Source organism: Zophobas morio, unplaced genomic scaffold (assembly GCF_036711695.1).
Source record: "Zophobas morio isolate AGI-343-1 ecotype UQ-CSIRO unplaced genomic scaffold, CSIRO_AGI_Zmor_V1 ptg000006l, whole genome shotgun sequence".
Classification (NCBI taxonomy): Eukaryota; Metazoa; Arthropoda; class Insecta; order Coleoptera; family Tenebrionidae; genus Zophobas; species Zophobas morio.
Window position 1 is genome coordinate 12,316,248 of NW_026972111.1, and position 25,165 is coordinate 12,341,412.

A 25,165-nucleotide genomic window follows, 5' to 3' on the forward strand; every position below is an offset into this window, starting at 1 on the left:
GACACCCCGTGATTCTTAATAAATACTTGATATATTAAAAAGTTGCTGTAAACGATTCAGAATCTTATCTCTTCTTGGAAAAATAACTTAAATGAGTTAACTACTATTTCTCAACTTCAATAATTGATTTAAACTCGAAGAGCGTGTTCTACGAATCATCATAATCCATGAATAGAAGTTAGATAAGAGATAGATAGATATCTTTCAAACTGTAAACACCGTTGATAACGAAATTTTCCGAAACTATCTCTGTAGCACTACAGATAGTAAGCTTTGCTCTTTACTTTATAGTACGGCGTAATCTGTTGCGTTTGCGCTAGATTCTTGTATACTTACTGATTATAATGGTAAAATTAAGGCAGTATCACTTGGGTTAGTTGGGGATAATTGTCTTCCCAACTTTGTTCTGGCTTAAAAACGAGGAAAATTGACTTTAGAGTGAGTTTTTTTTCATAAGAATCCTTGAATTAGACAGGATCATTGGATAAAACGAAAAATTTAACTCTACAAAAGGTTTAAAAACGTTATCAAGGTTTTCGGTGTGTTTGCTTGATACAAGGATAACCAATAATTCAGCTCGGATCATTCTTATACCGAATTCGAAGAAACTGCAAATTCTTGTTGGAAATGCAGTGACAGATTTTCCAAAACCAACTTTGTGTATTATGTGTTCAAAAGTTAAAAGACCACCCAACCGGAAAAATAATACAAAAACTCTACGGACTACATTGTCTAAGGAGATGTTTTGCGCATGTATTCTGCTTATTATAAGTAGTTTCACAATGTGGCCAATCCAGTGGGGTTATATTCACGCTGATAAGGAGGAAGTCGTAATGCATTTATACCATCCAGTAGTGATAAGGCGCGTTATCCATTACCACTACTGTTTTTCTGCCATCAAATGGTAACGCCGGAATTCATTGCTCCTCTACCCTCGTTTGAAAATTGTATGGTTCATGGTCATCTAGTTCTTTGATTTTGGAAGTTATAATTTTGAACACCCATCTAGAAACTCAGCATTTTATTCTTTTTTAGGAAATGCATCATTTGTGCATTCGAAGTTGACATCTGGGTAATCCTGCTTATATTTTTTTAGAAACCTAATTCTTTGTGCTACACTGCAGAGTGTTTAAAATATGTATTATTTTCAATCTACAAGGATAACCCATGTTTTTCTAAATACTATATAATATAGTGCGACCTCTGGTATACTCTAAATTTTGTCTTGCGAAGTCATTCAAGTTAAAATATCCTTCTTTTTTTTTCAAATTTGAAACTTAGCAGTCTAAACATAAGTCCTACAGGTGGTGTTGTTTTTTAATATTTGTAACAGATAGATAGTACATCTTGTATACTAATCATCATATACCACTGTCGAATAAATGAGTGCCCAAGCCATATTTATGCAGAAAATTATAATTTTAGTTTAACATAATTTGGGTATGATAAAAAACTGACTTTTTGTTCTTTGAATCATTGTTAAAGTTTAAATCAAGTTTAGTTGATCATATCTGGCTTTTGTGGTTTTACGAATTCAATTCAATTTACATTGTGCAGTAATAAAATCAAAAGAAATATTCTTTTTTCAATGTTAAACTATTTGTTGCACCGGCTACTCTACCATACTTACTTTTTATGTACACCTGTCCTATCATTTCATGTTAGTCTTCCTGTTGATGACAATATTAATTGTCCTTTCTTAATTTCCTCCAGTATTTCAAAACTAATTCAATTTTTACTACAAACTTGTAATTGTTGTGAATAAGATTTGATTTTCAGATAAGTGGTTTTCTTGCTAACATTGTTATTGCTATTGGTTACAAGTACTTAAAAAAAAAGAAAGTTTAATAGCACACCACAGGGACGAAGACCATTTTGAGCCCACAATTAAAGCTAAAATGCTCTCAAATTCGTTTGAAGTGGTCACTGTGTTTCACAATTATAAAAATCTTCTGAATTGTCTGTTCAGAAAAAGCTGTACCGGAATATTAAATTAATATAATTATGGAGCAACTTTCAGAAAAAAATACGTTTATCAGTGATTGATCAACCATAAGTAACTGATCCGGTAGATGAACATGCCAAGTGTAAATGAGTGTTATTACTGTCTAGTTGAACACTAATTATAAGTTTGTAATTGCATCACATTTACTACTTTTAACATACGGGTGCTTAGATTTCATCACATTTTGTCTTCGGCGATTGATGGATATTGTTTTATTCTTTTTTCCATCTCTGGTGGAGAATTGTTGCATAATAAATAATTAAAACATGCTTGTTAATTAATAGTGATGACCTACATTTGTTGGTTTGTTTACCTACTGCATTACTTAATTTTTCTTTTGTAGTATGTGTTTTCTACGTATCTATAAATGTTTATGGTAACAAAAAAAAAGTGGCACCCTTTACAAGCTTTTGGCAATCGACTTGTAGTCAACTCCAAACATTCTACTGTATAATTGGTCACATAATTAGACCAAATTAGTTTAAAAGAAATTTTTTCAATTTTATTTAAGTTAAATTAATAACGGAGTCATTTGTGGACGGACAAAAAAATGGAATATTTTGCTTTTGTGGCAGCACTGCGCGCGCCACGTCGTACGTGTCGCTCGAAATTTCCAATTTATTGCGTGATAATAAAACCATAAATTTAATCTCTGACCCAAATTTTATGTACATTTTCTACAAAAACATCCTCTTCGCGATACCTGAGTCAGTCATTCTTCCACCGGACTGACTCATAACCGATGACTTAGGGTGCGGCCCCTTCGGAGTCGGCGCCCATGGCAGCAGATATTTTTATTTGTTGTAAGTATGCGATGATGACGAGTCGCGACGGCGACTGCATTCCCTCCTGCGATAGTCCGTCCGGACGAGTTTCTGCTCTTCGTAATAACAAAACAGGACAAATGCACCGCTCTAATCGCACATACTTACCGTTTTAGAAAAAAGGAATTTCCAAATTAGTCATCATCAAGAAAACAAGCAGGCACGTTCTTATCGAACGAAAAGAGTGACTACATGTACATACCGTACAAACATCGGTTTAGTCATGTCGCTAGCGAAGTTTGCTTTGTATGAAACGGCGGAATGTCAGCGACCGTGAAATTCGCCAGGATCAGCGATTTCTCATGAGGAATTTTTCGACAAGAAAAATGACGCGGGCGTAAAGTGGAGGAGCGATTAGGTTTCGTAGTAATGACTTGTATAATGGCGATTATGACACGTTACCTGTGCGTAATTAATTTTTGATCGATGTATTGTTGGCCGAAAGCGAGTTTTTAATGGTCGCTTTATTTGTTTTCCGTTTTGTTGTTTTACTAGAGGCGGTCGTTTAACTGTCAGCTTTGGGCGGCCGTCGTCCGTAAATTAAAACGTCAAATTGAGGGAGCGCTCGTTGACGTGTCAATTAAAAATTTTTCTTGTTCGAGGTTCAAGTTGGGGACAAATAAAAGCAATCGGGAAAGCAAACATAGTCCATTAAATGACAAAACGGAATTATTTACCTGACAGCCAGCTTATAGAATCGAAAAATACGTGGCACAGATTAGATAAAACGAATTACACTTTCAGATGTGTAGTGTAATGTGCGTGTTCTCAAACTACACCATGATGTATTTTTATGCAGATGTGTAATATGTATATACATGCAATACTTTTGGGTAATGCAGCTGTCACCTATATAATATTTTTGATGTATCTGAACTAATTAAGCGAAGGACGTGGTGTGCAAAATGAAGCCTAATTTATCACAAACAGAAAGTTATTATCGATTTATCATGCCTATGAAAATAAAAGTATTTGCTCGCATAATTAGTTGTCCTGGCGGCGTTGAGGATGTTAAATGACATGTTAATTAAGGTTTTCAACTTCTATTTTTATGCCTTTTTACAGGTCGGGTTTATTTCTTCGTTCGGGCCAACTATTTTGGTTCAGGGAAATGATACTTTACCAAAAAACAACCGTTGGTTATTGTTGCACTGATGTTGAACAAATTAAGGGATGTTTGTTGAAGAATCACGTTCCTGGTATTACATGACGCTTGTACGTCTATAATTACATATTGTTTATTCTCGGTAGTACAACAGTTAACGGTCTTTAAGGACGATTATTTTCAAACAAACTACATGTTCTGCTGTAGTATATCTAAACAAATAGAAGTATTGTAGGCGGCAGATACGCCAAATAAATCTTATGTAAATTGAACGAAAAAGAAAACAAGACAAGGAGGTTGTACCTGTTTAAGCAGATTAAATTATTGCAAATTAATCATGCAGATTTTATAATGCGATTAGAAGGAAAAAATACTGGAATATCCCTCGATAGCTGCATTTTTCGTGTTTGTAATATTTTAAATCTCGTAAGCTGGTAAAGTATGGTAATAGGGTCCACTTGACTAATGGCTAATTTCATGTCGTCTGTCTGTTGACGATCTTATCTGACACGTAATCTCTGAAACTACCGGACTGATCGCCGTGGAATGTCGGGTATGTTTTAGGACTGTCGTCTAGATTAGTTTAACGCTTGTCAAAATATGTTGTTCATCCCCACGAATAATTGATTGACGTCATCTCAAAATTTTGCCGAGTAAATCGGATGTGCAAAATATGAATTCACACTTGTGATTCACGAGTGAGTCAAAATTCATGAATGAAGGAATTTATTTTATTGATTCCTTCTTGCGGATTTGTAAGCCACAGGTATGTGTGTTATTAAATAGAATTTACTTACAAATTTTGATTAGCGTAGACATATTCTGGAGGTTATGAAATGTCGAGAAAATACATAATTTTTTGGTGCAGTAAGATGTTCTGATACTTATTTTGAACTGGCAGAATTAATGTGTAAAAATGAAATCGTATTCTGTTATCGTTGTTTCATAACACTGTTGTGAATCCAACCTATCAGATTTGTTAAATGTTGAATGAAAAAAAAATTATTCAGCTTTTTCTCTTGTAGGTTCCAGTACATTTCCATAATGTAATATCTCTGTTATTAATTATAAAATTTTAAATATAATTTCCTCACAAATTTCTATATAAACATAAAAGCATTTTTTTGATGAAATTTTTCATAACGTATATCAATATATCCAGTTATTTATGGAAATTTCTAGAACGCAATTTTCACCACTGTTGTCAACTTACAAAACGATAGAAATTACAAAAAAAAAAAAAAATATCGACCTTTTTGCAAGAGCAGTTTTTTCGGTACAAGCTTCTTTTACTGTACCTCGGTAAATAATATTTAAATTTTATAAAATGATATCCTCCTGTATTTGTGGTTTATGAATCTACCTTGATTTTGTTTATAATTATTACTTCCCGAGCGCCAGCTAAGGAAATATGTATAGTAATCGAGTCCATCGGACGAATTGCCACTTTAATATTTTCTCGACGTTTCGTAACCCCTGTGTCGATTTTGTTAAACACCTAATTTCTGAAACTACGGAACCGATTGTTGTGAAATATTCTATGTATATTGGAATTTCACATAGATGGTAAAACGCTAACCAAAATTTTAACAATTTGATGACGTCCGCCCATTACATTGCATAATTAACATTACCAAAATTGTTTGAAATAATTTAAAATAAAAATGTTTGTATTGATGAAATTAAGGACGAGTCACCCCTTTTTCTCGAAAGTGTGAGAGTACGCACGTCTGTATTTAATAATGATACAATAAAAATAATAATATTCAGGACATTTTGCCTCAAATGGCTTTTTTTTAATGTGAAACCTTGACGGGGTCCCAATTGTCTTTTTTAAAAATGTAAAACCTTCTCGGGGCGCCAGATGTTTTTTTAGAATGTGAAACCATCTCGGGCGTCCCAACTGTCTTTTTTTTTTAAATGTAAAACCTTATCCGGGGGTCTAAATGTCTTTTTTGTTTCATGTGAAACCTCCTCGGGCGTCCCAACTGTCTTTTTTAAAAATATGAAACCTTCTCGGGTGTCCCAATTGTCTTTTTATTAAGGATGTGAAACCTTCTCGGGGGCCCCAAATGTCTTTTGAAAATGTAAAGCCTTCTCGATGGATCCAAATGTATTTTTTTAAGAATGTGAAACCTCGGCGGTCCCAACTGTCTTCTTTTTAATGTGAAACCTTTTTGGGTGGGCCAAATATATATATTTTTTTTCTTTAGAATGTGAAACTATCGCGGGGGCACAACTGTCTTTTTTAAAAATGTAAAACCTTCTCGGATGTCCCAACTGACTTTTAAGAAAGTGAAACCTTCTCAGGGGCCCTAAATGTCTTTTTTGAACATGTAAAATCTTCTCGAAAGACCCAATTGTCTTTTTTTATGTGAAACCTTCTCGGGGGTCCCAACTGTCTTTTTTAAAAATGTAAAACCTTCTGGGGTGCCCCAACTATCTTTTTTGAGAATGTGAAACCTTCTCGGGGCCGCCAACTGTCTTTTTTCTTTGATGTGAAACCTCGGGGGTACCAACTCTCCTTTTTTAAAGAAAGCGAAACCTTTTTGGGGGGCCCAAATGTCTTTTGAAAATGTAAAACCTTCTCGGTGGATGCAAATGTATTTTTTTAAGAATGTGAAACCTCGGCGGTCCCAACTGTGTTCTTTTTAATGTGAAACCGTTTTGGGTGCGCCAAATGTGATTTTTAGTATGTGAAGCTATCTTGGAGGTCCCAACTGTTTTTTAAACATCTAAAACCTTCCAGGGGACCTCAAATGTCTTTTTTAATGTGAAACCTTGTCGGGGGTCCCAATTGTCATTTTTAAAAATGTAAAACCTTCTCGGGGGCGCCAAATGTTTTTTTTTTTAGAATGTGAAACCATCTCGGGCGTCCTAACTGTCTTTTTCAAAAATGTACAACCCGGGATCCCGAAATATCTTTTTTAAAAATGTGAAACCTTCTCGGGGGTCCCAACTGTCTTTTTAAAAAAAGTAAAACCTTCTCGGGGCGTCAAATGTCTTTTTTAAGAATGTGAAACCTTCTCGGGTGTCCCAACTGACTTTGAAGAATGCAAAACCTTCTCGAAGGCCTCAAAAGTCTTTTTTTTATGTGAAACCTTCTCGGGGGTCCCGACTGTCTTTTTTAAAAATGGAAAACCTTCTCGGGTGCCCCAACTATGTTTTTTTAAGAATGTGAAACCTTCTCGGGGGCGCCAAATGTCTTTTTTCTTTGATATGTAACCTCGGGGGTCCCAACTGTTTGAAACCTTCTCGGGGCTCTCAACTGTCTTTTTTTAAGAATCTCACTTTCATTTTTTCGAGTTACACTGTGACTAGTTTTTACTCCATAGAGGTTATCAACAAAAAGTAAAATTCCGCAAAATCAAATTTTATAATTTTTCAGAAAAGCAGTATTTCTTGGACTAGTTCAGAAGCGAGGGAAGTTCTGTGGAAATAACTTTCGACCAATTTTTTCCTTTGGTTGTCTACTTTAATTATATTTTTCTTGTCCGTACTTGTGCGGCGTCCTCTTCGAATTGCGCCCCCACGGCGCGGGGGCTGCGGGGGTGTTATGTCGGGTTATTTCAGGATGGTTTTTTGGTTTCGTACTAAAAAAACCCTTGGAATTAAATATCGATATGTACCTTTGTTAGCAGTTGAAAAGCAGGCATTTCACTTATAATGACGAGCAATAAAATTTCATAAAAAATTAAGTAGGTAATTTACTAAATTTTCTACGGCTGTTCGGAGGAATACGCAAAGCGGATTATATTTCAAACAAACACTTTTATTAAGATCGTGTCACGCAAACCAATTAGTCATTAAATTTGTTTTTATACACATGAAACAAAAATGAAGGTAATTGGAATTTAAAATTCGAATTGGTATAATAATTATAATTTTTGTGTTTTAGTACATTCCGACTTACATATTTGAGCGCAAGACTTCTGAGAAGTACATTTTTTCTTGCTGTTTTGAACGTAATCCAAGCCTGCTACAATGATAACATTATTAAATTGCTTTGTGATTTTAATTAAGCTTCTTGTTAAACAGATCGTTTTAGTATCTAAATGGTTGAAAATCCTTCCAAGAAATATCGTAGACGTGAAACTTTTTCGTGATTATTCTTAGTTTTATGTTAATTGCGAAGTCACATCACGTCTGCACGTCATTAGGCGCTAATGAGTTTTAAGGATCGGTTTTCGATAACTTTCAAACAAGTTCTCAGTAATTCTCTTGAGTAAGTTTTTAAGAACATGAAATTATCAAGTAAACGGAATGTCGAACATTGGGAAAATTATCATAAGTCTGTGTACTTTCCTTATACATAATTCCCGTCGTGAGTAAACTGCTTGAATACTAAATGTTATCAACTTACTCGAATTAAAAATGTTATTTATTACCCATGCAATTTGTACCGTAAATCGTATAATAACACGTACTCCGTAAGTAAATTAAATTACATAATTACGTTTACGAGTTTTCACTTTTCTGCCTTTAAAAGGTAATCACTTAATCAGCACCGATTTATTACATTTAAATTTCAAACTTCGCTGTCTCAATAAGGCCAGCACTACACTATTTTAGTAAAATCGGAAGTACTCGAAAACCAGTGGGTTCAGTTGTTTGCCCTGGTTCTGTAAATAAGGCTAAAAATAATTAAAGCCAATATAGCCAACAATCGCGAAAAAGGCCATCTCAACAACACCAACCAAATCCGAACGTCGTTATCTAAGATCGCCACACTTTCATCGGCGTCATTTCATTCCCCGTTCATGACCCGCTCTCTAATCCATTTCGTCCATATATGGTATCAAAAAATGTAACCATGGCTGGGTCCTACTACAAAACAAAAGTGAAAATAAATAATGAGTATTAATTACACGAACTTGGAATTGTGAATAATGAACACTCGTATCTATTGGCACCCAACCTGGGTGAGGTAACCTCCTCTCTTTTTTCATTTAGATGGTATTTTTGCCATTGAATTGAACAGGTTTTTGTCTTTAGGTGTGAGCCTAGATGACCTTTTGGAAAGCTACTGTACCATCTCTTTCCAAATCTACCCAAATTGAAAAGGGTTTTAGACTTTCATTGTCTACTTTCTTGTTAACACTGTCTTACATACGACTTGGAATCCAAAGATCGACACCTAAAATCCATAATAGTTAACGTGGTGTATATCGTTAGGTACGATAGCCAAAAACAAATAATATTTTAAAAAAGACACTTTATTCACATAGAGATCAAAAATGCGTGCATATCGCTCAAACTTCAGTTTAAAGTACAGTTCAATGTACAAATACAGGACACACCTGTCACGTTTTGGGTTACATCTATTGAAAATATTTAAAAAAATATTATTAGAAAAGTAAATACAGTAATACATACTCTGATACGTTGTTAAAACATACTCAAAACAACTAGAGAAAAAGATAAGAAAAACTTGTGTGTTTAAGACCGCAGGACTAAAGTAAACACTTCTCTGGCGATCGTAATCAATTCGAAGTAATATGTGTTATTTATGAATTATGTAGTAGTATATTATGTAACAAATATTATAACCGTCGTTTTAGGCACGAGTTTAATTAATCATGAGCGGAGCGAAGCGAGTGTTTAAAAAATGAGTGTCTAGAGAAGTTTATAAACGTGTTATATGCTATGCTTTTTTACAACTTCACGCAACACTTTTGAAAATTTATCGAGACACTCGTTTTTTAAACACTTGCTTCGTTCGAACTTATATAAACTTGTTACATAACACAGAGTGATTTAAAAATGCCGAATTAACTCGATTATTAAGTTCGAGAAAAATCATTACAAAATTCATGGCGTCAAATTGACGTTTATTTAAAAAGCAAAACACCTATTTTGAGGTAGATGGATTAAAAAAGATGAAAAACTAGCCACTGTTGTCAGATCCATTCAGAATAAGCGTAAGCTAAGGAAGTACCGGGTGTCTGGTTCACAGTTAAAGTCTGTCAACTGATATTTGGGTGATTATTGTTTAGCCCCGCTGTAAATGTGTCCATTAAGACTGCGTTTAAAGAAGTTTACAAATTTTTCGAGTACGGCACCGATTCATGTCATTTGCCAAAATCGGTCTTATTTCAGCAAGTACTAGCCCCGCCCACCTGCCCTCCCTCTCTCTCTGAGGGTATCTCATTTACCAAAATCAATTTTATCATAGCAAGTACTATCCCCGCCCACCCACCCTCTCTTTTCTTAGAGGGTATGTCATTTGTCAAAATCAGCCTTATCTCAGCAGGTACTAGCCCCGCCCACCCACCCTCTCTTTTCTTACAGGATATCTTATTAGCCAAAATTTGTCTTATCTTAGCAGCGACTCTCCCCGCCCACCCACCCTCTCTTTTCTTAGAGGGTATCTCATTTGCCAAAATCAGTTTTATCTTAGCAGCTACTAGCTTCCCTGGTTGTTATGGTTATTGTCCTAAAAAACGTAAAAGGTGAATTTCAGTCACCATCGTTACTAATAAATCAGAAAGTAAGCCATTAGATGCTTGCAGTATTTCCAATAATTTTACTTTTATAAAACTACGTTTTTTTTCGTAATCACCGTCATAAAGTATTTTTGGGGGGGGGGATTCCCGAAACCCCCGTACATAACGTACTGAAGAGTTAATCCGCCATTTTTCAGACATCCGGTATAGTAATCGAGTCCAATGGGTGATTTGCCAACCTCATGTTTTCTCGACGTTTCATGACCCCAAGAGTACGAAAAAATGGTCCCCAGTTTCCGTTTGTCTGTCCGTCTGTTTCTGTCGATTTTTATTAGATAGATAATCTCTGAAACTACTGATCGATTGTTGAATACCAGTAAAACGCCAACCAAAATTTGGCTAATCATCCCCATCAACAATTTAATGACGTCATTTTAAAGAATTTTATTTTAAAACGATTTAAATGTTATACAACAACATACTCCTATACTTGTGGTGCATGAATCTGCTTTGAGTTTTTTCCTAAACGTCCAAATTTGCCGGAAAAAAAATTGACACAATACATATAACATTTTACCACCAACTCAGGATATAACCGTCCATAGTCTTGCGGCTTAGGTGTCAGACATTCGATGCCAAACTTGGCCGTTTCTTTTTTATTCTCTTGCAATTGTGACTAGTATTATCTATGTTGATGATATCATCACAATTTTTTTTACTCATCCAGTTTGCTCGAAAATTTGAGAATACGCACGTCTTGATTTAATAATGAAATGATAAAATAAGAAATATAAAAAACAAGTTTCTACGTGACATTCTTTCGATGTATAAACATAAACACTCGAAGTTAATCATGTTATTATTGGGGGAGGACATTTCCCGGTGGTTATCTGCTTTAAATATATTCCGTACTTGTGCGGCTCCCACGGCGCAGGGGCTGCGAAAGGGTTATTTATGGCGCTGATTTTTACTTTACATAAAGATTATCACAAAACAAAAATCGCAAAATCAAATTTTATAATTGTTCTAAGAAGCAGGATTTGTTGGACTTGTGCTTCAGGCGCGAGAGAAGTTCTGTCGAAATAAACTTTGACCATTTTTTTTTTAATATTATAGAATAAAAAAACAATGATAAAGACATGATGCTTCTAAAGTTATTTTGGAATAATAATAAAAGTCCGACAGATGTCATATTATACCCAACACAAAGCGAATTAATATATGGTCAGATTTGGGCGGAAGGATTTTTTAATTCATTTTTTCTTTGCTCCGTAATACCGTGTTATAAGTAGTTAGTGCGTATTTAAAATCGGCGTGGGTAAAACTCTACAATATATTTCTCAGGAATACTAACTTACATGATTAACATATGCAGCGCTTATGTACAGAATAATTCCGACTCGACTGGAATGAATTTGACTAGACTATTCTCTCGTCGACTGAACTCCTACCCGTTCTTGACGTTTGTCCCTATTTAAACCGCGATGCGTTCTTCCAGAGAATTCGCGAGGTAGTTCTGGAGTTCGAGACTTCCGGCACCGCATCCAGGCTTTTCTCTGTTCGAACGCAGCCGTCACCGCTCATCGCCGTTCAAACTAAAAAATCCATAGGCGTCGTACTGGGCGGCGTTTGGGTTAATTTCGTAACAATATTATTATAATCATTGTCAGAATCTGAAAAAGAAACGATGGGCTTGTGGTAACTAAATTACGAGATAAACACTTCTGATTGAAATCAGTCTAAATATCTAAAATACTCGATAAACATATTTAAATTCAATGTGGTTTTTAAAATATCACAGAAATCCACATAGAAATCTTCTCTCAAAATCATCGATAATAATTCATGTTAAGCCCCGCTTGAGTAGTGTAGACCCTGATGTTGCATAAATGACCAGATTTTCATAGATGAATTCAATGATTTTATCTACACCGTACATTTTCCGCTTCACATTTTCCTGCACAAATTTGTTCAGTAGATTATTTGTTAAAGCCACATGATTTTTGAATTACGAACGGAGCGAGTGGTTAAAACACGAGTGTTTTAGATGTCTATATGTAACGCATTTTTTTCATAGAACCCACACTTGTTACTCCTGTTTGAAAGAGTTCTTGAGATTTTTACAATTATATACTCCATCAAATTTTTTATACAATTTCAATAAAAGTTAGAAACGCGTTAAAAGTTGCTGATTATGACTTGTTACAACCAAAATTCCAGTAATATTAAATTTTGTTGTTATTTAAGAAATTTTGACATGTTTATGCATAATATTCTTTGATTAGATACAATAAAATTAGAGAATTCACACTTATCTGTATTTGTTAGTTTTCGAAGATATGATTAATCTATAGAAAGTAATTCATTATACAAAGCTATTAACCGTTATAATCATAGTTTTTTTACGTAAAATGAGGGAGAAATCTAGTTTGTGGTAGAATGCGATATTGTCTAGACGATGATTTGATATAATTTTACGAGTATGTTTAAAATTTCAGATCAGTTGATATAGTAATTTTAAAAATTTCCAGCAGGCAAGCGGAAACAGGAAACCTGCTTGTTCGTATTCTGTGAGCTGTGAAACTCCGAGAAAACATGAAATTAGATGTTTACAAAATGACCTTACTACAGTATGTCCTTTGCTTTCGCGTAGGAAATAATTGTGCAAAAAATAAATAAATACCCCTATAATAATAATAATAAATACTGAAGTTGTAGAAAATAACTTACAATAAAATTAAAGTCTAAATTCGACTGACCAAGGCGACCTGAGCTGTTTCGGTAAAATTAGAAATCCACCAAAACCAGTGGGTTTGGTTCTTTGCCCCGTTTCCGTAAATAAGGCTAAAAATAATTACAAAAGCCAATATGGCCAGCAATCTCGAGACCGTCATCCCATTAAGTCCGCAGTCCCACCGTCGCCTCACTTTCATCCGCGTCATTTCGTTCCCCGTCCATGACCCGCTCTCTAACCCATTTCGTCCATATATGGCGTAAATCATGGTGAACTCCTGGTGCAAACCGCGCCGGCGGCTGAGTCACAATCGCGACTTAATCATCTAGAATTTCGAAAACGACGCGCATTCCAAAAGCAAACAATTATTACTCCATCATCGCCGCGAGGTGGCCTGTTTTTTGCACACATAAACACATGTTGGGCAACAAGAGTGCACTTTCGTGCACACGTGGGCGAAACGGCACCTTGTGCGGGGTCAGCATCCACCTTGCGACCGGAAAACACCGACCTCGCCTTTTTTAATGGGGTGAAAGAGGAGCGGCCCTAGACGGCGCCCCTGCGGAGTCCCGTTCGGCGCGCGGAGGAACAATGGAACGAACAGCTGACACGGATAGAGGTCGGAACGACTTTCTCTCCTCGATATCGATCGAGATCGTCGACGGCGATGGCGGCGGAGCGGTTTCTAATGGGCCAAATAGGGGAGTGCTGAAGACTATCGGAGGCGAAAGATTCGAAGGAGTCGGTTATTGTTTAGAGAATGATGGCCGGTTGGGTTAAGCGATCTTTTGTGTTGATGTTAATGTTCTGATAGAAATCGCGAAACAAGTACACTATGAACAGAAGGTTCAGAGTTGTTGGCGGGAAAACGTTAACATAGTACTTTCAAAAGATTATTTGTCGTATGATACACATCAGTCGCTCGAGAAGGGGCTAATCATAAATTATTCTATATACCATATATGTATGCTTTGTACTTTTCCAGTGAAATTTTGCGGCTTTTTAAACAGAAAAAGTCGGTATCAAATTTTAACCGTTTTAAACCATAATCGTGATTATTTATACAGATATATATAGACAGTTTATCTAACATTTTTTAACATCACGATAAAATAGGAATATTTTTAACTATCCAACATTCAAGCATCAATAAAGCAGATATATTTATGTCTATTTAAACAGTTTAAGTATCATTAAAGTTAAAATAAGGGAACTAAACTTATTATTATTAAACAATAATCCGGGATTCTATTCTACCATCACCATACATAGGACCATAAAAGCAACCAAAATGCGTCCTTTTAAATTATTGATTGGCTTTATAAAACGCATCAAAAAATAGAATCAAAGTTCGGTTGTGCAAATTGGGTTTCTTCCCAATAATTAAAAACGTGCTTAGTATAATACTGCCAAACAATTAAACAAGTCAGTCTATTATGGTGGGTAAAATTGAACTAAATTGCTTAATGTAAGCACTTTGTGAAAGATAATTACTATTTAAACATTTGTTTTAATAACTGTAGTGGGTATAACTTTTTTTACTTCCCGAGCATAAACTAAGGAAGTATTGTAATAGGATCAATCGGGCGCTGGCTACTTTTATGTTTTTTCAACGTTCATGACCCCAAGAGTCCGGCAAAATAGGTCCCCGTTTCCGTCTGTCTGTCTGTTTTCTGTCGTCTGTGTTGATTGTATTGGACAAATAATCTCCAAAACTACCAGACCGATTGCTTGTGTAGATTGTAAAACTCTTGCCAAAATTTGTCTAATCATCCGCACCAACAGTTTCATAACGTCAGCTCCACATTTTGGTCAGTAACGGATATTTAAATTTTATAAACTAATGTACACCTGTATTTGTGATTTATGAATCCACGTTGATTTTGTTTACTATTATAATTTCATTGTTTTATTGTTCCTTTACTGTGGATCCATAATATGAAGTTCGACAAGCGCATTTCCAATTCATTTTCTCGAAAATATCAGAATATGTCCCGCCCGCCTATATTTAATAATAATAAAGTAATAATTATCACAATAACAGCTACTCATCCAAAATAATAGTCGGACCGTTTTGCTTCATTGTAGCTTAATTAATTAATTAATTTTGAAGAGACAAAATCAAATTTCATTTTCTTTTAACACAAATGCATGATTTGATGTCTGATCCTGGTTATCTGTACGTGCTAAATTCCTTCAAAATATAAATTTAAGCAGTCGAAGTTAAGCATGTACTGAGAAATTTGCTGTAAGGACGTATATTTATTGTATTGTCCGCACTTGTGCAGACCTTGCCCTTTTGGAACTGCCGATGCGTATCATGTTTTCTTCACGTTTCCATGCGAAACTACCGGATTGATTATGGCCAAGTTTTATATGTATGTTAAAAATATCGTGTAGATAGTAAAACGCTAACCAAAATTTGCCTGATCATCCCAACCGATTAGAAAAAATAGAAAATAGAATTTAAATTTTCTGAAATAACATACTCCTGCACCTGTTGTTTATGAATCCGCCTTGAGATTTTCCCCGAGGCATCCAAATTTTCTCAAAAAAGCGGAAATTATTCCTACAAGATTATTCATTAGCTTCCCACGTGCACCGTTCGCCTTCGGACTTGTAATGCGAAAATCGCGGAGCATAAGCTAAGGAAGTATTGTGATCGACTCCATTGGACGACTGGCTACTTTATATTTTCTCGACGTTTCATGACCCCTAGAATACGAAAAAATGGGTCTCCCGTTTCTGTTTGTCTGTCTGTCTGTCGATTTTTATTAGACAGATAATCTCGGAACTATTGGACCGATTGTTCTCAAATTTTATATGTGTGATAAAACTATCGTGTAGTTACGTTAGTAAATATTATTTAAATTTTATAAAATTAGATACTTCTGGTTTATGAATCCGTGTTTAGTTTGCAATTTAACGTTGAAACTGCAAAACCGAAAGCTCTAGAATCTTGCAAACGTTTTAAGGTCATCGTAAGCATGGTAAATCGTTAATCAGAATTTTTCCGTTTATGCCCCCTGAAAAACTGACGATGTCATTTTACAATTTTGCAGTGTTCTTTAAATTTTCTATAAATACGTGCAATACGTTTTTACCTTAGACATCCAGATTTTTGGAAAAAAGTTAAAAATTGTGTAACAATAAATGTTCCTTAATTTTTATAGAATATGTATAAATTTTAAGAACCCATTTTGGGTTTTTACCCTAGACATCCAAATTTTTGGCAAAAATCCTAATTTTATTTTACAATTTAACTTCGAAATTGCAAAAACCGAATGCTGTGAAGTCTTTCAAAGATTTCAATCAAAGAGCATGGTAATTCGTGAATCAAAATTTGTCCGTCATTTTACAATTTTTCCGAATACATATTCAAATTTTTGAGTGTTTTTAGGAGAAAAAAATAACTTCATGTGGTTAATTAATTAGTCCTCCTCTCCTCTGCAACCAGGAGACAAAATTAATCAAATTTCAGTTTCTGTTAACCTCTTATGCTTGTAATCTGAACGTGCTAGTAGTCAAATTTTTACGAAGTATAAACATAAACAATCGAAGTTAAGCGTGCATTGAGAAATTGAGAATATCTACCAATTTTTCCTTTGGCTACCTGTTTTAAAGATGTTTCATATTGTTCACACTTTTTGAGACCACATCCCCTTGGAGTTCGTGTAGGGGCTGCGGGGGTGTTATTTAGGCCATTACAAATTTTCTATGAATCAAATTCAGAACGAATCACCCCATCTTCTCGAAACTGTGAAAATACACACGTCTTTATTTAATAATGATAAAATAAGAATTATAACAATTATATTCAGAACATTTTATTCGATTATGGCATAATTAATAATTTTAGTCCTCTATTTTGAGGAGACAAACCCATTCAAATCAAACTAATTTCTACGTGACGTTTTTTCAATGCATAAACATAAATACTTCAAGTTAAGCTTGTTATTATTGCTGAGAAGCCACTTTTTCCAGTTGGTTATATGTGTACTTTAAATAGATTTTGCATTGTCCGTACTTGTGTGGCATCCCCTTGGAATTTGTCCTTCCCACCGCGCAGGGATTGCGGAGGTGTTATTTATGCCGCTGGTTTTTACTTTATAGAGTACAAAAAAAAAAAAAACAAAAAAGGAAAAATTAAGTTTCATATATTTTTTAAGAAGCGGGATTTGTCGGACTATACGAAAGTTCTGTCGAAGTAATCTTCGACCAAGTTTTTTTATTGATCTAATCAAAAGAACTGTACATTCCAGAGTTTTATTGGTAGTATTCTTGCTAAATATATACGTGTTTTTGCTGAAATGATGTTGATCGAAAAAGTTTCAAGTGGGAAAACTCACTAGAAATATCTCAAGTACTAACCCCGCCCACCCGCCCTTTATTTTTTTAGAGGATATATCATTTGCCAAAATCAGTCGTATCTTAGGAAGTACTAACCCCACCCACCCGCCCTCTATTTTCTTAAAGGGTATATCTTTTGCCAAAATAGTTTTAGCTTAAAAAATACTAGCCCCGCCCACCCGTCCTCTATTTTCTTAAAGAGTATATCGTTTGCCAGATTCAGTCTTATTTAAAACAAGTATTAGGCTCGCCCACCCACCCTTTATTTTGTTAGGGGATATGTCATTTGCCAAAATCAGTCTTATTTAACAAGTAGTAGCCCTTTATCAATGCATTCATATTTTTGGAGCAATTATTAATCTATGGGTGGAGGAAAAGTGCCCGCCAGACCAAATATAAACAAGTTAACAAGTGTTTTCATAACATCATGCGTTCGAATCATAGACAGTGGCTTCTGTATATGTAACTGATTAAAGGGTTATTCATTAATTAAGAAAAACAAGCTCGACAAGAATCTCTAAAACAATATATAGTGTCACTAAAAAAAAGTTGGATGTCGTAGACAAACAGAAAAATTGGGCCTCAAAACGTTATGTCGAAATAATCTACCAATTTTTGCACTAATATGCTCACTATTGCTTAGAAAATTGATTGTGGCAGACATATCAGAATTACGAAGTTAATTCTTCAGCTTTGAAGTTTAATATTTCAAAAAATTTGACTCAGGGATTTTTTTAAACCATTTTTCCGAGTTCTTCAGAGCCTGCTTAACTACCCTGGAGTCATTTTTTCAACATTTTTTTGCAGTAAATCTTTTCGGAACAAAATAATCTAACTTATTTCTTTGTAAAATAGAGTTCAAAATGTGGCATAACATACTCAACATTAGGATTGCGAAGCATATTACTTTCTTTATTTACTTCCAAAATAAGACCTTAATAAACCTACTACATAAAAAAGAAATTCTGTTCAAATCCAATTTATATCCCATTAGTATTCTTGAAGACAAGAATGTTCGAACAGCCTCTATCGTAAAAATCTTCATCAACATGTGACAGATGATACATGTAATACATACAAATTTAAATCCTAAGATAAAATAAACCAACGAATTTGTTGAAAAAAAAAACACCATTATAACTTACGACTACCAGTCTCTCGAGTGTCTGCAGTTATGTTTGTACGGATGATGATCTTTTAAGTCTCTTATCTTTCAGGTCGTAAAATTTATTCTAGAATTGCCGAGCATATGCAGTAATAAAGGAGCGTAAACAACGAACTTACCGTTCTTGTTGGTTAGAAAATACGTGTCTTGAAACTGATGGGCTTTAACGCAGGCTGTTCATGCGACTTTCTCGTGATCAGGGCATCTATGTATTCAACAACTATTATTACAGCACACTTTTTTCCTCTCTTTAAAAGATGTTGTGTATTTCCTGGAGAATTGATCAAAGATTTTCACCGTTCATCATAGAATCTTTGTCACTTCATATGTTGGTATTAAAATTTAGGAAAATAATCAATCCTGCTATTGTACCATCCAACCCCTCATAATCAGGTTATAAAATTATATTGCAATTAAAACGAAGCAAAGAGCAAAAAAAAAAACAATTGCATTAATCCAGCGAAAATTCCGAATGTTTTGTGTTTGTAAGAATGAGAAATAAAAAAATATTAATCGAATTGGAATCACTTTGGAAAACAATTACGTATTGCGCAAATCCATCAATCAAATAACAAAGTTGCCCATGTAGTTAGTTAAGAGATTCGATTTTTCGGTGTAAATAGGGTTGAAACTAGAAACTGTTCCTTTTGTTTTAACGAATTCTCCTCGACTCGCCGAGGCATTCCTGACATTATCGGCATTTCAACAATCACTTTTTGTCTTCGAACGTTCTGGGGCGATGGTCTTGGATGTCGTGCCGTTCAATTAGCACCATCTGGATCTGCTCGGTTGGTCAATCCGATGGGTCAAATATGGCAATAATTTGCCGCCAGTTGCACGAGCCCACGTAATTGGCGGCTAATTTGGTAAAGCGTTTCATTTAATGATGTTTGTTTACGTTGAGATTATGTCGATTGGAACCTTGGGTCTACATCGTAAATGGTAGATCGGAGAGTATGTATTTGGGTCGAAAAATGATTTCGTTCTTTGCAGATAAGGTATTGAGTAAGGTGCGGGCGCAGGTCGCTGGCACCGATGCACTTTTTCCTAATAATACAAGCCTGTCGAGCGTTATTGGGATTATTTACGACCCGACTCGAAATTCACTAATAGCCGAGTTGCCAGACGAGACGTCTGGCACCACGGAGACTTTTCAAAACGACCACATTCTTTCAATTCCAAAAGAAGTCGCGGGATAATTATGATTTGTAATTGAAACTGATTTGAATACGCAGTTATTAATATTGAAAGTAACCTTGGGATTAATTCATTTGAACTTGTAGGAAAATTTTGTAGGAAAGGCGATGAAATTATCGCTGCGGTGAGACGGAGTGTGGTCGAATAACTTCGAGTGGATGTTATTTATGGGTTTATTTTTGACTATCGTTATTTTACTTTATTGCAGTAAATTGTAAAGGAGAGTGATTCATTTGACGTCATTGTTAAAATTCAAATTTTACTTATCTACTGTAAGCGTTTGATTTAAATATCGTGTAGGTTGTTGGACATAATTTATTTACGCTTGGTTGAATATGTGTTGCTACTTTAAATTTACTTTTATGATTGTATGTTATTCTTGAATATTGCCGTGTAAATGTCTCGCGATGTTGAAATTATTCCACGACTTCTTTAAAAATCGGAAAATATTGTACGACGATTTTGCATTTTGTTGAAATTGCAGATATCGAAGTGTGAAAAATTAATTTTAAAATTTGTATTTACAACCAAGTTTGTTTAAATACATTTTATGGACAATTTAAGTTTCAGAATACTTCTTAATCCCACAAGGCATAAATTATCTCAGATAATCATAGGGTCAGTTGCGCGCTGCGGTCAGTAACATTTGGAAATGATTTTAAGAATTAATAGCATAAATACTTTAAAATAAATTGCACTTTATTTATAGAACTGAAAATGTTTTTCATTGTTTTTAAATTTTAAATTTCTACGAATGGGTTCATTTGCTGATCCTCTTGTTTGTATACATATTAACTAAATTACCTAATATATCTAGGTAATATATTAACTTTTATCAGAAACGGTGTAGACTAGGGCAGTTTTAGAATTTTTTCATCCCTGGGCTGCTAAACTTACTATAGAATTGATGGAACTATAATTCAGGAGAATAAAACGAGGCAATCCTTATAGTCCGCAAGTGTCATATAATGACCTTTTTAGGAATTAAACCAGCTACATTGGGTATACTGACCGTTGCGCGCAACTGACCAATACCCCCTTTGTTATTTTAAAAAATCAATAGTAGTTTGGAATTTTTAGTATGTCACAAAATTTATATTAGATATTAAGTTTTCAGTAACAAACGCAACTGCCGGAAATTACATACACTTTATTTTTAACGAAGTTTCAATAAACAAAAAAAAAATATAATCAATTGGTGCTTTTGTGAATATAAGTAACGATAAAATTTACAGTTATCGTTAAATATGGAGGAAGTGCGTTATTTGGTTACTTTGGCTTTGAATATGCAACAAAATTTCTTTGAGAGTAAAGTAAAATTTGGTCCCGCATTACATACATAAGCTTAATTTCCAAAATACCAACTATAAAATCGAGGGTGATTAAAAAATTGTGCACTAACTTTATGACGTCAAGCAAAAAACACTTTCAAAAATCCTTGGGTCTATATGTAGACGACCTTCCAGGTTTCATTTTTACTTCCCGAGCTTATGCTAAGAATAGTAAGCGAGTCCATTGGGCGACTTTCCAGTTTCGTGTTTTCTCGAAGTTTCATGACCTTTAGAGTACGAAAAAAAAGGTCTCTTGTTTCAGTCTGCCTGTCCGTCCATCTGTCTGTGTCGATTTTTATTAGGCATATAATCTCCGAAACTAGTGCGCCGATTGTTTTCAAATTTTGTATGTATATTAAGAACATCATTTAGATGGTAAAAAGCTAACCAAAATTTGGCCAATCATCTCCAACAGTTTGATGATGCCATTACAAAGAATTGAAACTTTCCCGAAGGCCCTAACTGTCTTTAACTATTTGACCAATTCACTACTTACTAGCTACATTAAATCGATCGGACATTTATTACCTACTTATTATTAATTTTGGATGTATGGTGTCTTTGGCCATAGTTTTCTTCATTTTATAATCTCACAAAAAATGTAAAAATTGATCAAAATAAATCTAAGAGCGACTAATTTTTCTCATTTTTTAATTTATATGTCTAAATCGATATTTTGTTTTTGCAAATGAACGTTAATTTGACGTAAGGAATTTTTTAATTACCCTTTTTTCGAACTTATTACTTACTGTTGAGTTGGTGCGCCATTTTTTAGTCACCCTGTATAAATTTGTTTTTCTAAAGTCGTTACTTTTGGTATTGACTACCGCGTTTTTAAAAACAAATCAACTTATGTCCATGGCAATTTAGTTCCTACGTACTTTTTCATTCCTATTATGTTAATCTGCCACATTGAATGATTTGAAATCTTTGCAGATGCTTTAAACTTATGGTAAGCATAATACATTTTTAATCAATAAGTATATATATTCTTATCCTCTCCAAAAAATTGATGATATCATCTCAAAATTTTGCCTATCTTAAATGTGCAAAATATAATGAGTCATTACTTGTGATTTTTTATATATAATTAATATTTGCTTATACAGGGTGTGTCAGAAAAATTAATGACGGAGTTGTTGAAAGATAAATACCCAATCAGATTTAGGAATTTAACTCGTTACTATGGAAATATGCAACTTAACACCTTTTAAATTTAACAAGTTTTTACAAGTTTAATAGGGGCAAAACCAATCTTATCTTAGCAAGTGTTATTATATCAGAGGGTATGGCGTTTGCCAAACTCAGTCTTATTTGAGTAAGTACTAGTCCCGCCCACCCGCCCTCTATTATCTCAGAGGGTGTGGCATTTGCCAAAATCAGTCTGATCTGAGCAAGTACTAGCCCCGCCCACCCGCCCTTATTGATTACTCCTTTTCTCTGTTTTGAGAAGGGAAAATCAGTCAAACTTATTTTCTGTTAACGCAAAGGCATACTTTGATTGGATGCCACTGATGCTTATTAACTGTACGTGTTTAATAGTCGAATTCTTTCGAAGTATAAACATAATCAATCGAAATTAAGCATGTACTTAGAATATATTTCATATTATCTGCACTTGTGTGGACCACGCTTCTATAGAATGGGCTTCGGGGGTGTTATTTACTTACTCTAGTGGTTTTTACTGTATGGTTATTACAAAACAAAAATCGCAAAATAAAATGTTGTTAAAATCTTTCAAAGAAACGGGATTTCTTGGACCCTACTTCAGGGCCCAGGGAAGTTTAGACCAATTTTACCTTTACTTACCGTAAGATGTTGTAACATCCAGTTGCATTTTATATTGACCACCTCAATTTTAAATTTTTATTAGTATTTATTTACTGTTATTTTTAACACCAGTAGTATTCGGACATTTTATCGTTATGTCAATATGTTGACTCATTTCAAAAGTAGCTCTCTCGTGCAAACCTAAATAAATGAAAAATCCAAGTGTTTTACAAGGATTCTACTTCAGACCCATTTCATTTATCCTTTACATAAATGATGCTGGCGTTACTTTTGGATGCTTAAAATACTTAAGACATATCGTCTATTCTTGTACTTAAAATCACTTGAATAAAGCACTAACTACTCCGCTTTTTCCGATCTGCCGCCACTGCACCAGATATCTATAATTTAATTTCGGAGTTCAGGTGGGCAAAAGTGCTTCGAAATCCTGTCTTGGTTTGTTACGTGAACAAAATTAGTGGCTTTCAAAAGTTTAGACGTGGTTTAATGTACGATCGTTGCGGTTGGTTTCACATGATCGGCAATTTTTTCTCTAGACGGTGAACACTAATTTAATAAATAGATATATTTACGATTGTTACATAAAAATACTTAAATTGTTATTATTGCTTTCGTTTATATTTTAATGAAACTTTACATTCTCAGAATGTAATAGCTCCATTATTAGTAGACTGGGTTATTGTTAATGAAATTTTAAATATAACCTGCCTACAACCGTCTGTATATAACACAAGGGCAGTGTAAAAAAAGCATCATTTTTTAAATTTTAGTGAAATGGTTCATCACGTATCTTTAACATTTCAATTATTTATGGAAATTTCGGAATGCGTTTTTTACCACTGTTTTCAGCGTACAAAACAATAAATTATTAGTATAAATTATTAGAACAAAATTGTAAATCCATCGTTGATTATATGCAAAAAAAAAATAAATAAAATAAAAACCATAATAAAGTAATAAAATTCTCTTTTTATTAAATACAAAAACAATAAAATACGCGTGGGAGCTTTGTAATTGTATAAGTTGTATGAATGCACGTGTTTAACATATTCTGAGAGTGAAAATAATCTAAAATTACAATTTAAATTTTAATTGACCGGTTATGCAAAAACTTTTTTGTAAATAATGTTGAACTATAAAGGAAATTGAAGGATGGTTGATTATATCCCGTTATTAGTGGCTCGGTATAATGAACGATGTTTAATATTATTTGCTAGGAGCTGAAGTAAATTATTAATTAATAATTTCCAATTAAGTAATCATCGAATATACTGTCACGTCAAAACAGTTTACTTATTTTTGTAGATATTAAAGCTGTCATTGAAAACATTTTCAAGATTTACTTATAAATCTTAAAATATTTATTTTATGTTAGTCACGATAACAAATCGAAATCCGTTTTATTAATTTCATCTTTCTCGCAGTGAACATTTTGATAATAAAAAAAGAATCCTTATATGTGAAATGTCTGTTATTAATGTCATATCGTGTCGAAACAACTATTTTGTAGCGTTTATCAATAAACTTTTAATCCGATTTAATTGTTCGGAAAATATATACTGGAGAAATGTTACATTTGATGTGTTTACTTCAGTTTTAATTGACCTACATACTTTATAAGGTAGAGAAAAGAAACCGAACTAAACGAAGTTGGTCTTTATCATGGCATTAAAAAGTATGTGTTTAAATTTTAAGCCGTAATGTGAGTGGTGACAGTTTTTGTTCAAGACGACTCACATACCAACTATTCACCAGGATACATAAAAATATTTATGAGCCAAGATGGCCATTGTTTAATGTTCGTTATTTACGGAAATTTATTGTTGTTTGCACTCCCACAATGGGCTCGAACCTTAAAAGCACGAAATATGAACATCTGACAAAGTTTCAAAAGTCTCAGGCAGAATATAATTCCATAAATTTGATAAAATTAAATAAGTTGTTGATTTGAGTCAAAACGGTATTGCATTTTCTTTCAGAAATTTTCTAAATGTTTGCAGTATGCAGTAATTAAAAAAATGTCCAAGTAGTCGTAAAGTTTTGCAAGATGGTGGGTTTTATGAAACTATATTTTTTAAGTAGTGAATTATAAACAACCTACGTGCTTACAATTTGCTAGTAGAACTACGAAATTGACTTAAATTAGCTTTTTTATTGATGAAATATTCCATTGGGCACACCCTGAATCGTAATTTAATACTTAGGGATAGAGGGAAT

General features: G+C 34.1%; 1 protein-coding gene across 4 annotated transcripts in view; it reads left to right on the plus strand.

Annotated features, from left to right (window-relative positions):
- Zip (zipper) overlaps window positions 1-25,165 on the plus strand; it is a 49,639-nt gene that overhangs the window by 12,945 nt on the left and 11,529 nt on the right. The gene's annotated exons all lie outside the window — the stretch shown is intronic.